The sequence below is a fragment of the Mesoplodon mirus genome (assembly GCF_964341445.2).
Source record: "Mesoplodon mirus genome assembly, chromosome: X".
Taxonomy (NCBI): domain Eukaryota; kingdom Metazoa; phylum Chordata; class Mammalia; order Artiodactyla; family Ziphiidae; genus Mesoplodon; species Mesoplodon mirus.
In genome coordinates, this window is record NC_138981.1 from 92,494,389 (window position 1) to 92,511,597 (window position 17,209).

Consider the following 17,209-nt stretch of genomic DNA (forward strand, 5'->3'; position numbering starts at 1 on the left):
AGAAGCCCGCATACAGCAATGAAGAGTAGCCCCCGCTCGCCGCAACCAGAGAAAGCCCGTGCAAGCAACGAAGACCCAACACAGGCAAAAACAAAAATAAATGAAATAAATAAATTTATAAATAAATAAATAAATAAATAAATAAATAAGACTCCAGCCTCTGCCACCAGGGATCTCATAGTCTATTGGGAAGGTGGACCTATAAATTACTGTAGTACAATGGGGTAAATGGTATGATTGATAGAAGTTTGAATTAAGTGCTGTGACAACACTAAAGAGAAAGAGTCCATTTCTTTGGTGCTGAAGTAGGGATGGAGGTGGTTCAAGGATGTAATCTCAGGGGAAGTGCTATGTTAGCTGGATCTCGAAGAATAGATGAGTTCATTGGGGAATGAGGACAGGAAGCACATTCTCTCATGTGTGGACTATGGGAAGGAGAAAGAGCATTGGCTATTCTGGGGATGGCACATTGAAGGCTGTTACTAGAACACAGAGTGATTGAGGGAGATGAAGCTGGAAAAGAAGGCAGAAATCTGTTGAGTTGAAAGTAGTTTTCATCTCAACAGGGGTGGGGGCACATATGTGATGCTCCCTATATACACTTTACCCGCTCCAAAAAAAGTAAATTAAGTTGCCACCTGAGAGTTAAACTAGTAAAATTCACATGCAAGGCACAGGATTAGATATCTGGAAATCAACCAGGAAATTATCAGTAAACACATGACTGGAAATTTTGCAAACTCTCAAAACTCTGCTCAAGGTGAACTAGGACAAACCTTAAGGAGGCAGAACTGGAATGCAACTATAATTTTGGTAAGTGGAAACCAAATTAATTGTATTATACACTTCTTGGAGTGAATAGAAAGTAGTTGGCCAGCTAGAAGCAAAGAAATGACAGTTACCAGCCAGCTCCATCCAAGAGAATGATCTTGGCCAAGTGAACCCAGCATTATGGGTTCTTTGGCAAGGCTGGCCCTATACTTGATGAGAGTGCTTCAGGTTGTCTAATCTGAGAGATCATTTTTATGATCAACTAACTCCCCTTGTTCTCATTTTATGCTCACCAAGCAATGTTTTGATAATTTACTTGGCTCCCCGTACAACTTGTCCACAGGGAGAGAATACACTGATCTGCCCACTCAAGCATTTTAGCCTGTTTAACAATTGTATTTCTCATTGTAAATTAATAAATTGGCATGCCAGTATAGCTATATGTAAGACCAGAATACCAATATATTTGTGGAGGATAGAGAAATATAGATATAAATACAAACGTTATTGAAGTCTCTATGTATCAAAAAGCCACGTGAGCCTGCTTAAGTTGACTTTACCTTATTGAATTCACTCAATCCAGACTCTGATCTTTAGCCTTACAGAAAGCTAATTTTGTCTTTACGCTGAGAGTCCAGACATCTCCTGCAAGGTTTTGGAAGCAACCAACTGGTATTCCCCAGGTGACGGGACCATCTGCCTTGCCGTGTCCTGCACTCTGAAGTTTACTAAGGGGATAGTGTTCATTCTTCTGTGTTTGTTTTCAAATATGCCATTCATATTGGAGGAGTTCGATCTGAGAGAATGAACATTGCTGTCAAAAGGCATGCGGACAGAAAACATACTGGTTTCTTTTTTCTTTTTTTACTTTCAGTTCTCAAAATCAGACCCTCAGAAAAGGATTTGGGTACAGGTGGTTTATTTGGGAGGTGATCTCAGGAAGCGCAAAAAGAAAATAGGGAAAGTGAGACAAGGAAGAAAACTAATATGGAGAATGTTAATGTGCAAGTTACCTGTGGGCAGCTGGGTCTCAGGCCTGCTGGCGACTTGCTGAGAAAGTGTGCAAGACGTGTCTCAGAATCATCCTGCTGGAGGACAGAGTCTGTGATATTTGTCCATGGACTTCCATCTCCACTGGTTGAAGTTTAGCCTCAGTGGTGTTAAAATATCCTGCACTTCCAGGGCACACCTGGGGGAGGCAGAGCAAACTTCTGTTGTGCCCAAGAAAGCCGCAGACAGAGAGGAAAGACAGTCCACTTAACGTGGATGACTGTCAGGATGCTGGAAACTGCAGCTGCAGGTGAAATCAGGTGGGCCAGGGAATATGGGACATCAACAGCATCTTGGACATAACTGGAAACAAATCTGACAGACCTGGAGACTCCAGTGGACACAGGAGCAAAGGATATGAACCGGCAAACTGTACACAAAAAATATGAATGCCAACAATAATATTTTTAAGCATTTAACCTCAGTAGTAATCGATGAACTGCAAGTATAAATGAGATGCTATCTTTTTTTGTCTATCAAATTAGCAAAGGCCAATTTTTCAACTGAAAAAAAGTGTACTGATGGAATACACTCTCATTCACTGTAGGTGGAATTGTAAATTGGCAAAACCTTTCTGAGAAGCAGTTTTTCAACGTGTATCAAGAGCCTTCACAATTTTTATGTCTTTCAACTGAGGAATTCCTGATAAAAGATAAGGATGTTGATCTCAGTGTTATTTATAACACTACATGTCCAATAATAGGGGAATGGTTGAAATAATTACAGTATAGTCACGTACTAAAAAATAGCAAGCCATAGAATCAGGTTTTCAAATATTCAGCCACATTGAAAATGCTCATGATATATTAAATGAAAAAGCATAATCCAAAACTGTACATACAGTATGATCCTATTTTTTTCAATTCAGAGATGACATAGATTGTAAGAAATTGGTTTATTAATAGCTTGGGGGAAAAGGAACACTACCTTTAATATACCCAAATTGTATTCTGCTGATAGTAATGTGCATAGATACATACAATTTATACCACTTTCTTCTTCAGGAACACCCCCAAAAGTAGAGTCTAACCTTTCTTCACGTTCCAGAATCTAAAGATCCTTCTGAATTACTTTTGGCCATTGGCAGTGTCGCAGCATATTGTGTTGAGATGTGGCTGCTTTTCATAACCCTGGCTTGTGATGATGTGACAAGATCATATCAAAGCATGTAGAAGAATCTTGGGAGTTCATCCACATTTCCTCTTCGGTTAAACTCATAGTTTCTTTTTTTCTTTCCGTTGTCTATTTTTTTTTCAATTCAATTACATTAGCTAGAAATCAATCAGACTTTCTCTTGAAAGTCACTCAGAAGCTTTTGACAGATAGACGTTCAGTGCCTGAGTAATAGTCCCTCACAATGCATGCAATGGTCTCACCCACCTTTCCTAGTTTTGAAAATTTTATGATCTATTCCAAGAGATCTGGCAATTTCTACTGTCTTTAATTGCATTGTCTGCACTATGACAGGCAATCTTCTGCAGACACAATAATTTTTCATTTCAATGATGCATCATAGTGTAATTTTTAGAAGACATTTTAAGTGACAATTAGGGAGAAAGCCAAATTTAAGTTAAAAATTTAACCATGAGTGATGCAACCAATGCAAATAACTCACTTGAAGTGAGAGTCAGATGAACAGATATCCTCGACACCCGGCTAAGTCTGCGCACACACAGGCAATGACAACAATGTCACAGTAGATTCTTCTGTCTGGCCATTTGCAAATCACTTTTGACATCCATTATAAGATGCATCCTGATTTCAGAAATGAAGAATATGTGTCTCAGGATTCAGGAAATGTGGTTTGAAATATGTCTAGAAACACACATACAGAAAAAAGACAAAAAGAAAATGCAGCAAAATGCTTACAGGTTGTGTATACTTCAGCTTATCTTCATTCTCTAAACATCTGAAGTAAGCTTGTTTTACTGTTACATTGTAAAAAAATTACAGATTTTTTTTAAAGAACTGGGCTTTGTATTTTAAAGGCTGTTGCTCTCCATTGGGATATAAAAAGTTGGAATAGAGAAAGACAAGCTGGATGGATACTTGCAGGACCACGGTAATCTTTGGGATCTTCCTGGCCCAACAGAACAAATAAATGAGTACTCTCAACTCAGAGATAACTTAAAAGTGAGGAAACAAATCAGAAACTCTGAAGCTACATTTGCTGTTCCAGTCCAGTTTCTGATTTGTCACACCATTTCGACAAGTCACTTACTTCTCATACTTGTTTTTGCTCCTGGAAATAGAGGCCTTCCTTTTCATGGTAGTGGCAGAAATGCGGCTAGAAACATAAACAAAAACATTGATCAAATACTTCATAATCTTGCTTGTGTTCCCATAGACAATGCAAATATACATCAAAAATCCATATATTAGCTGGCAAGTATTTGGGGGCTGATGCTTGAGGGCCATTTCTGTCCCCGTAGCCCATTTCTTAGGAGGATCTCACCAGAAAGTTTCCTCAGGGTGTGTGTGTGAGGGGTAAGGGGGTGGGGAGGGGTGTGTGTGTGTGTGTGTGCCGGGGTGAGATTGGGGGGGGAGGTATTGTGGGTGTGGCTGTGTATGTGGTGTGTGTGTACATGTGGTGTGTGTGTGTGCACAACACATTGGGAAATACAGATCAGGAGTGCAGGGGTGGTGGTGAACAGAGAACCTTGGGGCTGACAGTCTCACACAGTTCTGTTTCTGGGGCTTGGGGGAAATGTCAGGGCTTGTGTAATTTCTGTCACTGGGCACAGGCAAATGAATTTCTATAGTGGTAGCCCTTGGGGGCACTGTCCAACTGAGAGAACTTCATTTCAGCTAATTAACGTGGCCTCTGTTCCCACTACCTGTGGATGAGGAGACAGGCCTGGAAAACTTGCTCTACGTCACACACTCTTGCTAAGTCTTACCCCCAGGCCCGACTCCTAAAGCCAAGCTGGGAGAAGGGGAGATGGACTATCAGTGAGGGTCTCTGGCTACAGGCAGCAGAGCCAAAGTGTGCCATGAGGAGAAGTAGCAGAGCTCACAGCACCTTACCCAGTACAGCCCTCAGGAAATATGCTTTGAAGTGTTGCAATACTTTAGCTCATTTAATCTTCCCAACAGCTCAAGGCTGTGCACAGTGGGGTTTGGAGGAGCCCGGCCTGCTTGGTTTATGTCTAGCACAGTGTAAACAGCCAAAGCCCAGTCACTGCTATTATTCTCATCACCGTCATCGTTATTCCCAGCCCAGAAAGAGCCTGCTAATCAATACCTTATCTGGGCAAGATTGTCACCATCACTCCATCCCAAACTGCACTGTCCTACCCTGGGAGTTTAAATCACTTCTTTGAGGTAAAGCAGTAAAGACCCTATTAAGATGCAGGTGTTTACCGGGAGATGATTTGCCTCAGGCCTTTTTCATGCATCAGTAACATGGCAACGTGATAGTGCTGGGCAGCCAGGGTGGGGATCCAGAGAACTGTGTGACTCAAGAAGGAGGAACCCAGAAATGAGGCCGCTGGGCCTTGCAACGTTGCCTCCAACAAGACCAGCCTATAGTGTAGGTAAGCAGGACAGTGGAGGGGACTGAACCAACGAATCACCCCAAGTCTGGCTCACTGCCCGGGTCTGTAGGGATCAGAAAGGGAGAGATGAAAGCAGTATAAGCCAGGAGGAGTCTCATACCTCAGCCTCAAAGCCAAGAAGACCCCAGGGTTTTTTTTTCCCATTGGCTTGGCTTTAATTAGACTTAACCCTTATGCTTTTATTTATTTATTTATTTTTGGCTGCACTGGGTCTTCCTTGCTGCGTGGGCTTTCTCTAGTCGCGGTGAGCAGGCTTCTCACTGCGGTGGCTTCTCTTATTGTGGAGCATGGGCTCCAGGTGCGCGGGCTTCAGTAGTTGTGGCACGTGGGCTCAGTAGTTGTGGCTCGCAGGCTCTAGAGAGCAGGCTCGGTAGTTGTGGTGCACAGGCTTAGTTGCTCCGTGGCATGTGAGATCTTCCCGGACCAGGGCTCGAACCCGTGTCTCCTGCATTGGCAGGTGGATTCTTACCCACTGCGCCACCAGGGAAGTCCCAACCCTTATGCTTTTAAAAGTGGAATCACAGAAGGCAAGGGTATAGGGGAATAATTTTCCAATACTTTTCTTGTAAACTCAAATTCTTCTTTGGAGTAAAGCAGGCTTTTACTGCTCACAGGGTTATTTGTGAGCTGCAATTTTTTTTTGCTGTATTCCTCCATTCAATCTGGCCACCACAATCAGAAAGAAAACACAAGGACACTTTTTTCTTGCATCTGTAGTGGAAGAAGACCCCAGGTTTTGAGAGGTAAAATTGACCCCAGACTGGTAGAAGAAATATGTCCTTCTCCTTCTTGGGCTCTCAAGTGTCATGAGGGGATGCCCAAGGAATTGTGTGTATGACTAGGTGGGGAGGTGGACTTTTTTTTGGTGGTATGCGGGCCTCTCACTGCTGTGGCCTCTCCCTTTGCGGAGCACAGGCTCCGGACGCACAGGCCCAGTGGCCACGGCTCACGGGCCCAGCTGCTCCAAGGCATGTGGGATCCTCCCGGACCGGGGCACGAACCCGCGTCCCCTGCATCGGCAGGCGGACTCCCAACCACTGTGCCACCAGGGAAGCCCGAGGGAGACTTTCTTCACCAGCAGCAAGCTAGATGCTGCTTTGGACAAACCAGCAGGACACGATAATTGATTGCCTTCTTGCTGCAAAATCAAGATGGCTTTTGATGTTCAGCCATTCATTGCCATAACTGGAATAATAACACAATTCATTTTAGCTGCAGCCCTGCAAATGAATGGCTTTAATAATGGCTAATTTGGGATGATGAATGTACCATTTGGGGGTGACATTAGTGCTGAATAAGGAGAAGGGCGTGCAAGAGACAGAGGGAGGAAGGGATGAGCTATACAAGGCTAGCCATGTTTGCTAACTTCCAAGGCTGCCAGCCCTTCAACTCCACTCCACAGCATTGATTTAGCAAGAATCTACCCCCCACCTGGCACTGGGCTGAGGGTTGGAGGAGATTCTGAAGAGATATATGACTAGGATGACCATATATCCTGGTTCCCTTAGGACAGTCCTTGTTTATGCTGGGACCTGATGCAATTATTAACACCCCTTCCCTACTCTAAAAAATATCTTGGCTTGGGCAATAAATTATATTGTCATTCTGTGTGGCTCACTCTCTGCTTTTCATGAGCATACAGCTTTTCTGAGAAGACAAGACATTTACGCACATGGAGCGATTATAGTGTATCAGGGGACAGTGCGTAACCAATAGGTGAATCAAATAAGCACAAGCAACCAAATCAGTGCTTACAAGTTTGAAATTAATGATAGCTGTGGACTTCAATACACTGAAGATGACTTTCACATGCATGGGGATGATAAACCCCAATATGTTATCTTTCTTGATCTTCTCAGCAAACTTACTGTGACCGCCATCCCATCTTATAGATAAGGAACTAGGGGCCCAGAGAAAGGAGCTGATTGCTCAAGGTTACAGAGCTAGTAAGTGATGAAGTCAGGATTTGAATCCAGGACTATTTTAACTTAAAAGCCAACTATAGGGCTTCCCTGGTGGCGCAGTGGTTGAGAGTCCGCCTGCCGATGCAGGGGACATGGGTTCATGCCCCGGTCCAGGAAGATCCCACATGCCGCGGAGCGGCTGGGCTCGTGAGCCATGGCTGCTGAGCCTGCGCGTCCAGAGTCTGTGCTCCACAACGGGAGAGGCCACAACAGTGAGAGGCCCGCATACCACACACACACAAAAAAAGCCAACTATATTTTCCCTTCAGAACTAACATCAGTGCTGGTTGGAGGGATCAAGGGAGCCCATAAAGGAAGTTTACTGTTATCAAGGAATGAATCCACAGGTAAAAGGGAACAGAGTTAAAAAAAGTGGAAGATGTAAACCTTAGAAGAGAGAATAAAGAAATTTAGGTGAGGTGTGATTAATCGGGGATGATTTTGCACCAGGTGGTGAGTTTTGCCCTATAGGTTTGAAATTACTGATGAATATGGGTTAACAGAAAACAAAGAAGGTGCTTTCTCATGCAAGGGAATGATAAACTCCAAATCAGGGTACTCTTCCTTGGGAGTGGGGAAGTGGATGGGAATGGGGTAAACAGGAGATGCCAATTATATTTGTAAGGTCTGATTTCTTAAACACAATGGTGAATAAATGGGTGTATATTTGGCTATTCTACATATTTTGTATATCTGAATAATTTCATGATAAAATGTTTTAATAACAGAGAGATTGGTCTTTACAGATGAGAGAAACATATTAAGCAGGACACAGAAGCAGGGACAATAAATGTCCATTCTGGTGAGGTTTTAACCAGCACCCTTCTGTCCGGACCGAGCATCCATAATCTTCCTCGCACGGTGACCCACTGCCATTTCTCCCTCTCAGCCCAGCACAACACTTGTGAAAGCCTTGTTTGGCCCTCACTCTTATTTGGCTCAAGTCTTGGAACTTCTAAAAATGCCCATTTCCTGGCCTTCTTCTAAGGCCTGTGGTCCATCTGTCTCACTTGCTGTGGAGCATTGTGAACACTGCACTAAGTATTGGCCTGTTTACTACTTGGGGGATTTGATGTTTAAACAAAAGCTTTGTGTCTTCCCAAGTACTTGGCCTCCTGATTGTTAACTGGGGTCAGAGGCCTCCTCTCAGCCCCTCTCCAGCTCCCCAAGACAAAGGGGTGATCCGGAGGGGCCCGGGAACTGTTGAAAGTCGAGGGTTTGGTCTCCTTTGGGCCTCGCTGCCACTGTACAGCAATAAACAGAAGCAGCAAAGGAATCCATACAAATTCCATCACTGTGGCTCCACCGGGTTGTAAACAGGCCATAATGCGAGGTTCCACATACTCCACCACCAAACAGGCTGCAGTGGCAGCCGACACATGGTGGGGGAGGACTCCAGTGAGCAGATCCTGACGGTGGGCACAGCATAGGTGCCAGTTGTGAACCCCTGGGCCTTGCTGCAAAATGAAGAGCAGGAAATGCGTTAGCAGGGTGTGGTGGGCCCTCTGAAAATCCCTAGCACGCCTCTCTGTGTCTTGGGGAAGAGCTTTAGTCCTCAAGGCCAGCCTCACCTGGTCCAGGTCCTTGGGTTCCAAGCCCTGAGCCACTGACGTGATCTCTTTTATTTCAGCCTGGTCCAGGCTGACTTCCCCTAGCCATTGTCCCAGGCAAGTGGAGGAGCCTGGAGGGGCCAGGAAGGCGCCTAGCATTTCCTCCTGGCGGATGAACCTGTAACAGCTCTAACTGTTCCACGCACACATGTACTCATTACCGTGCAGGGCACTCCTGGCGCATGAGGGGCATTTCTCCTAGCACCCTTTGACCCAGTCTCTAAGGTCACTTGTCCCAAATCCCTGGATGGATGTCATAGAGAGAGAGCCTAAGAGGAATTCCAGCTCCAGGGCTCTGTGATTCCACGCCCTCTGCTCTTACCCCCAGGACTCCCCCTCACCGGGGCTCTTAGGCTACACCCAATTTAGCATCCCACCCCTGCTACAATGTTTGCAACAGCTCCCCATTGACTATGATAAAGTACAAATTCCTTGGGTGACTTTCAAGGCCCTTCACAGTCTAGTCCTGACCTATCCCTTCAGCCTCCATCCTCGTTACTTACTCTCCATGGCAGATATTTTGTTTCTATCGTGATTTCCCTGAAAACACTCTCCCTCCTTCCTCTGCTCTTTCAATAAGGATGCATTCGTGAGCAGGGTATAGCGGAAAGGGCTTTGGAGCCAGACCTCAACTCAGGTCCCGCTCTTATCAGCTGTGTGACCTTAGGCAGGTCACTCAAGCTCTTTGAGGCTCAGTTTCTTCATCTGGAAAAATGAAGACTTTTTTTTTTTGATGTCTTTTTCCATTTGTTTGTTGTGAGAAACGAATGAGGTAACATATGTAAAGGGCCTACTGCAAAGCCTCTTCCCTTTGTTGAAACAGCTGAACGTAAATAACATGATTAGTTTCAAATATATTTAGAATGAGTAAATGCTGTATATAATTCGGTGCTTTTCTCACTAATCCTTAACAAAAATCTAGTCACTCAGAATTTTTAGTCTGGTGCCAAGTAAATAGCCAGTCTCTGCTCAGGCTGCTCCTGGTCTGCATCTTTCTCAGCAGCCTCTCTGCCTCAGTCATAAGAACACAGAAGCCTTTTTATTCTCTTGGCCAAGAGGCACCAGTCAGCATCACCTGGGAACTTGCTGGAAACTCACATTCTCAGCCACCACCACCCTAGACCTAACATTCAGAAGCTCTGCGGGTGGGCCCCGCAATCTGGCTTTTCCCAAGCACCCCTGCCCCAGGAGACTCTGATGCATGCTCAGTTGGAGAACCACGCCTGCTCTGCAGCCTGGGGCTCACCTTAGGCCACGTTCCCTCGGGCTTATCAGTGCTACAGATCCATCTGCCACCCAGAAAGAGGGAGGCATGACTTGGCAGGAGTTAGACGACTCCAGAAGAGACCAGGCCTTTGACAGGAGGTCCCGGGCGTAACCTGTGCTCTTTGGCCACTGTAGGCTCCCCAGGAGCGGGTTGCTGAGCTCTGCCCGCTGAGCTAGAACCTCCTCCAGGGCACACGGGGCAGTCCCTGCCACTGGGCAAGTCTTCCCAGGACCAGAGACTCCTGACCTTCAAGCCTGCCCAGCACAGCCCCTAAAGCAGTGGTTCTCAAAGTGTGGTCCCCAGACCAACAGCATTAGTACCACCTGGGGACATGTTAGCATGAAAATTCTCAGGCCCTGCCCCAGACCCATAGGTGATTTTGATTCAGGTTCAAGTTTGAGAACCACTGACCTACACTATGCAAATGCAAACTACTTTAACTTCATTTGCTTTTTCAGCTGCCCCATTCTCTCTACTTCTTTCTTCCTTACTACACAGAAGATAAAAATGGGAGACAAAAACATATCGATAGAGAGGGTATACAAAACCCTGTTTCCTAATTAGAAGGAATTCCCTTTCCACTTCACTCTGAATTTATCTGTTCTGACCAGTCATTTCAAATAGGACCCATGGCTGGTCTAACTCGATTTACATTTAGTACTTATTTCTCCAATGGCTTGTTGCTGGTGGTAAAAGCTTTGGCACGTGAAATAGAACATTTGGAATACAATATGAATAAGCGTTTTTGAACAGAGATTTAGTTTCATTGCAGCCACTGGCATGATGTGCTTTACAGCTCTAATTTCAGTTCCAGTTGTGAAGACTTGAGAAAGGCCAACAGATTTTAGAAAATAAATAAAGAAAATAAAGGGCAGAGGTGGGGGAGATATACGCTCCAACTGTCATATCAATCAGAGCTCTAAATAGATCTAGAGAGCTAAATTAGGCAGTTTTATAGCCAGGGGAACAGGGAAACACAGTGCTGGAGCATAATTAAACTGTGGAGTCCTCACCGTGGAAGGAGGGGGCTGGAGGACAGCAGGGTTGACTGAGGGCCTGGATAGGAGAGACCAGGGACGGGAAGGGGCTCTGAGGGAGGAGCCCAGAGGGCAAATCAGGGCCAGGGGCTCAGCCCTGCGGGCAAGTAGCACAGAGGACTAAAGGACTGCCCTTCCCACAGTGATGGCTCCACAGAGTTCTTGCTGGGAGAGGAATGGGCACTCCCCCACTGTACCTGCCAGCCCGAGGGAGGCCGCAGGAGCAAAGTGCTAAATGGGCCTCCTGCTCTCCCTCCCAGCGCCCCCAGGACTCCCCCCTCACCAGGCCTGTGCAGCTCCATCCCTTTTCCCAGTTATGGGGAGCATGGCCGCTTTCCTCCAGCTCAGTGCCAGGCATAAGCCCTTCCTACAGAAAGGCACTGTCCTTTCTGGGCTTCGTTGGCTTTTAAGTGAAATCTTTCTCCTCCTTTCTCTTCCCAGGGTCTTATCAGAGGCCTGAGCCGACCTGCCCCAGGACTGGTACCTCGGTCAGCACAGAGCGCACGTGTGCTCTGTGATTGTGATTTCCATGATTTCCATTTTCCCATCGTGACAAACCTGGGCCGCACGCCTCCTGGCTCCGACCTGACTAGAATCCCAGAGCATCCCAGGGGAAAGGAGAGGGAAGCTGCAGCTACCTGGAGGGGCAGGAAGGGGGCACCTATGGTGGGGGGCCGGCTCTCCAGACCAGGCAGGAGTGTGCCGTTAGCACCCGAAGCTGGCTCTCCCTGGAGAGCTCACGGTGCCAGCTGGCCACCGTGCCAGTGGTCAGCTGTGAGTCAAGGAGATGTGGTCCCTGGGTACGTGGGGTTCAGAGGGCAGAAGGCAGTTGTCTAACCTATGGGCAAAGGACTAGATGAGTAGCTTGTTAGCTCACCCAGGTGGGGCTAGTCCCAGGGTGTGTGTGTGCTGGGGGCACGTACAAGGTAGGATCTGAGTGTGCTTCAAATAGGCCAAAACTCTAGAATTCTCACCATTGGAGTCCATCCTTTGGATTAAGGCATTGAGAACTTAAAGTGCACTGTTCTCTGGGAGGGGTAACAGTCATTTCCCAAACCTCTCAGGAATATTAATTAGGTTAGTGGGTAAGTTCTCCCCCCCTCCCGTGGAGTAGAACCTTAAAAAGAGCTTCTCTACCTGGACACATTCCTGAGATAGGAGAAAGGCTGGATGTGGATGAGGTCATGTGGCCTAGAAAGGGTAGCTGCCGAATGGGTGAAAAATCCGAAGTGGATGTAAGGAGTGTGATGCCCCAAGGCAGGAGGCTGGGGCGAGGGAGCTTGCCAGCAAGCTGTCAAAGGCAGGCTTTTCTCCATGGTGAGTGGAACAAGCATGCACCAGGTCTAAAAGGGCCTGAATTCTAGCTCTGCTGCTTCCCTATGAATTGGGGTAACTTAACTGTTCTGGGCCTCAGTTTTATCATCTGGCAGAAGGGAGTGGCAATCCCTGTTCTACCTGCCTCGTTGGCTTATTGTGAAGCTAGGATGAAAAAAATAAGAAAATGAAACTTTATGTAAACCACACAATACAGTATGAATGAAAGGAGTATGATTATTTTATTTCGCAATCTTGCCCAGGGCTTTCTCGTATTAAAAGTGGGTTCATGAAAATGAGCCATTCCTGATTGTAAAATATGAGACTGACGGTGAATTTCTTTCCTGGTTTCCATTAGGGATGAGTCTTGCCTGTTAGCGTTCCTGGTCTGAAGTTGCAGCCTTCTCCAGCTTTACCTCCTGACAGCCTTTCCTTTCTCCAGCCAGGCCCCAGCACTGTTTCCAGGTCTAGGGGCATGGTGAGATGCTTTCAGTGGAGATCTCAACTCAGTCTTTGTAGGAACCTAGAAACCCACTCGTGCCCCCTTCCCTCGTGCCATAACCTCCTCCTAAAGACCTTTTCTTTGCATTTAGCATAAGACCTTGTCCAGATTCTCAGTCTAGCTTTCTAAAGGTTTTCTGGATGTACACTTGAAATTGACACAAAATTGTTAATCAACTATACTCCAACATAAAATTAAAAAGAAAAAAAGGAAAGAGAAAAAGCACCAACCAGTTAAAAAAAAAAGGTTTTGTGGAAAATTGGGAGGCTGATTCCTTTCTGTCACTGAGTCACATAACTCCAGGGGCAGTTTCTATCATAGACCACAGGGTGAATGGTGCCCCCTGGACTTGTGCAACACAATCACCTTGCTTGCAGCATCTACTCACCTTCCCACCCCAGCCTGTTCCCATCTTTAACTCACTAACTTCTAACTTCTGCTTCTTCAGGACTGAGCTCTCTTTTTTTTTTTTTAAATTTTTGGCCATACTGTGTGGCATGCAGGATTCCCAACCAGGGAAACCATGCCCCCTTTATCAGGAGCACAGAGTCTTAACCACTGGGCTACCAGGGAAGTCCCTCTTCCTGACTGAGCTCTTCATCTCCTCCTCTTCCAGGAAACCTGCTCTGGCTCCCAAGGCCGGGTGAGATGCCCCTCCTCGCCTCGCACAGCACCCGGTGTCTCCCTCTGCCAGAGCACTGATCACTGTACTGAATTATCTGGCTACCCATTTTTCTCCGCCACTAGACTGTAAGCTTCTTAAGGGCAAGAACTAGGCCTCCCTCTCTGTCTCTATTCCCACCTCCTCCCTTGGGGCCTGGGCAATGGTAGACATTGAGTAAATAGCTGCTGAATGAACTAGCACTCTGGGATGTTGAGCATTGTGCAGCTGGAGAACACTGGCAGTACAGCTGACTTCCCTTCCTCACCCCCAGAGGACACGGTGCTTGTTTAATTACTTGTGTGTAGGGGGCTTTCAAACAGATGTTATAACAGCTCGCTTAGCAAAGGACAGTGATTAGGGTTTTCTTTTATTAACTAAATAGACAGCACCCAAGTGGAATATTAAAAGCCAGATGGCACAACTTTCATTTTCTGTATATCTGGAAGGGATGCACTAAAGTTGCCAGCATTGTCCTGTTTAACCTTAAGTCCAATCTCAAAAGATACTTTCTACCCACTTCAGGCCCAAGGCAAATGCATAGAGTTACACAGGCCTAAGGTCCCCGGGTAGGTGAACAAGGCCCAGTGTGACTCAATGCGTTTACCTCCACTGCACACCCATTTCCCTTCTACCATAGTTGGGAAAAAGCCAAGGGTAAGATGGGGGAAGGGTTCTGTTACGTGCTAAATTGTATCCCCCAAAATTCATATGTTGAAGCTCTAACCCCAATACCTCACAATGTTACTGTATATGGAGATAGGCCTTTAAAGAGGTAATTAAGTATAAAATGAGGCCCTCAAGGTCGGCCCTAATCCAATTGGACTGATGTCCTTATAAGAAGAGGAAAGGGGCTTCCCTGGTGGTGCAGTGGTTAAGAATCCGCCTGCCAATGCAGGAGACACGGGTTCGAGCCCTGGTCTGGGAAGATCCCACATGCCGTGGAGCAAGTAAGCCCGTGCGCCACAACTACTGAGCCAGCGCTCTAAAGCCCATGAGCCACAACTACTGAGCCCGCGTGCCTAGAGCCCATGCTCCACAACAAGAGAAGCCACCACAACGAGAAGCCCATGCACCGCAATGAAGAGTAGCCCCCGCTCACCACAACTAGAGAAAGCCCGTGTGCACCAACAAAGGTTCGAGCCCTGGTCTGGGAGGATCCCACATTCCGCGGAGTAACTGGGCCCATGAGCCACAACTACTGAGCCTGCGCGTCTGGAGCCTGTGCTCCACAACAAGAGAGGCCGCGATAGTGAGAGGCCCGCGCACTGCGATGAAGAGTGGCCCCCGCTTGCCACAACTAGAGAAAGCCCTCGCACAGAAACGAAGACCCAACACAGCAAAAATAAATAAATTAATTAATAAACTCCTACCCCCAACCAAAAAAATAAAAGACCCAAAGTCAGACAAAAATAAATAAATAAGATAAATATATTTATTAAAAAAAAAGAAGAGGAAAGTTGAGCACACAAAAGGGACACCAGGGGCATGCAGGCACAGAGGGACAACCACTTGAAGAGGCATCAAGAGGGTGGCCATCTATAGACTAAGGAGATTGGCCTCAAGGAATCTAAGCCTGTTGGCACATTGGACTTTCAGCCTTCAGAACTATAAGAAAATAACTTTCTGTTGCTTAAGCCCACCAGTCTGTGTTATTTTGTTATGGCAGCCCTAGCAAACTAAGACAAGGTCCAATCATCAGCAAACCTTGGGCTCCAGTTCAGCTTTGGGATGCTGGGGAACCCTCAGAGTCATCCCTGGGCCTTAATCATATGGGCCTCTGACATGGAGCTTGACCAGGTTTGTAATCCTCCCCCAACATGCACCCTGGACCCAATGCCCATTTCTCCATAGCTGAATTCACTTGTCTTTTTTCTCTTTCACTCAGTTCCTCCTTCACTCAATCACTCACCAGTTACAAAGTGCTACAAGCGATATAGCACATTGCCCTCAAGGAACTTAATGTCTTGTAAATGCTTCATATCTACCCTGTAGCGTGAGAGATGAACTAGGTGTGTGGCATCACTTCTAGCTGAGGTGATTGGGCTGGTCACTGAAAAAGGAAGAACATTAGTCTGCATAAAAGGAATCTCAGACTTGCAATGCAATACGGTACAGCAGTTAAGAGCTTAGGCTCTGAAGGCACTCTGGCCTAGGTGTTGCAGTTAAGAAGATAGACTCTAAGGCTTAACTGTCTGGGTTCAGATCTGGTACTTATCAGCTCTATGACCTTGGCAAGTTACTAAACCTCTCTGTTCCTCAGTTCCCCAACTGTAAAATGGGGCTATATAATAATACCTATCTCATAGGGTTATATTAAGATTAGATAAGTTAATACACACAAAACTCTTAGATTAGTGCATGACACATAGTAATCACCAAATAAATTTTACTGTTATAGAATTTAGGGTCAGAAGACCTGGCTTTCAGTCTGTCACTTACTGGCCATGTATCCTAGACCTAACCAGTTCTGCTCCAGCTGGCTACTTTCTACCTGACCAGGTGCTTGAAAGGATCAAGTGAGAATATCAACATTTCAGGATGTTGGAAACTGGGGGGCAGGAGGTATTATTAGTGTGGTAATTGAGTTGAGCCTCAAAAGATGGTGAAGATTTAATATGAAAGCTACCATTCACGGAGCACTTAAGCAGAGGGGGGTCAGGAGTCCAAGGGTGGTACCCGTGGCAAGGTAGCATCAGCAGTGGCATTTTAGTTAGACTGACCCTGAGATGTGAGCTACTTAGGGGTCTCCCTTCCCAGCTTCCCTTGGTCCCTGACCCTTTTCTGAACTGGATAGCCAGACTTTCCAGTTGATTCTGTGAGCAACCTGCTATCTTTTCAATAATTCCCTCTTCTGAACATAACTAGAGCACTGAATGCCTTTTAAAAATTTATGTATTTCTCTCATCAGCCCTGAATGGTATTGTTTTTACCCCCATTTACTGATGAGGAAATGGAAGTTTAAGCGGGCAACAGAACTTGCCCAATTTCACACTGATAGTAAATGACGGGGCTGTTCTTGGCTCTGAGTATGGACTTAGCAGTGATGTCCCGGGGGGAGAGATTGGTGAAGAGCATTTTAGGTGGAAGGAATCCTCAAGTCAAGCCCAGATGTAGGACAGCATAAGGGAGAGTTCAGAAAACTGCGAGTTTCTAGACTGGCAGGAGTAAAAGGTTGATACTGGAGATGGTAAGAAACAAAACTGGAAAGAGAGCTTGGGATTAGCAGTGTGGATTCCATTTGTTGGACACCATGGAACCACTGAAGACTTTGGGCTTTAGGAGGTAACTATGTTATATGTTAACCTGAGTGTAAAGAACTTAACTGGGGAAGAGCAGAGAGAAATTTTATAGAAAGATTAAGCAAGTCTGGCTAATTAATGATTAAATAGTGAGGAAGAGCCTGGTGACTGAGAGGCTATTTACATCCTTGACAGAAATGGGGAAGCCTGAGCCAGGAGTGGTTTGGGGGAAAC

General features: G+C 46.0%; 1 pseudogene across 1 annotated transcript in view; it reads left to right on the forward strand.

Annotated features, from left to right (window-relative positions):
• Nucleotides 1–10,848: 10,848 nt before the first annotated feature.
• LOC309796266 (rho GTPase-activating protein 12-like) overlaps nucleotides 10,849–17,209 on the forward strand; it is a 33,150-nt pseudogene continuing 26,789 nt past the window's right edge. The window contains exons 1-3 of the transcript in view: nucleotides 10,849–10,908; nucleotides 11,698–12,030; nucleotides 13,689–13,715. The product of the transcript in view is annotated as a rho GTPase-activating protein 12-like (transcript). The remainder of the gene's footprint in view (nucleotides 10,909–11,697; nucleotides 12,031–13,688; nucleotides 13,716–17,209) is intronic.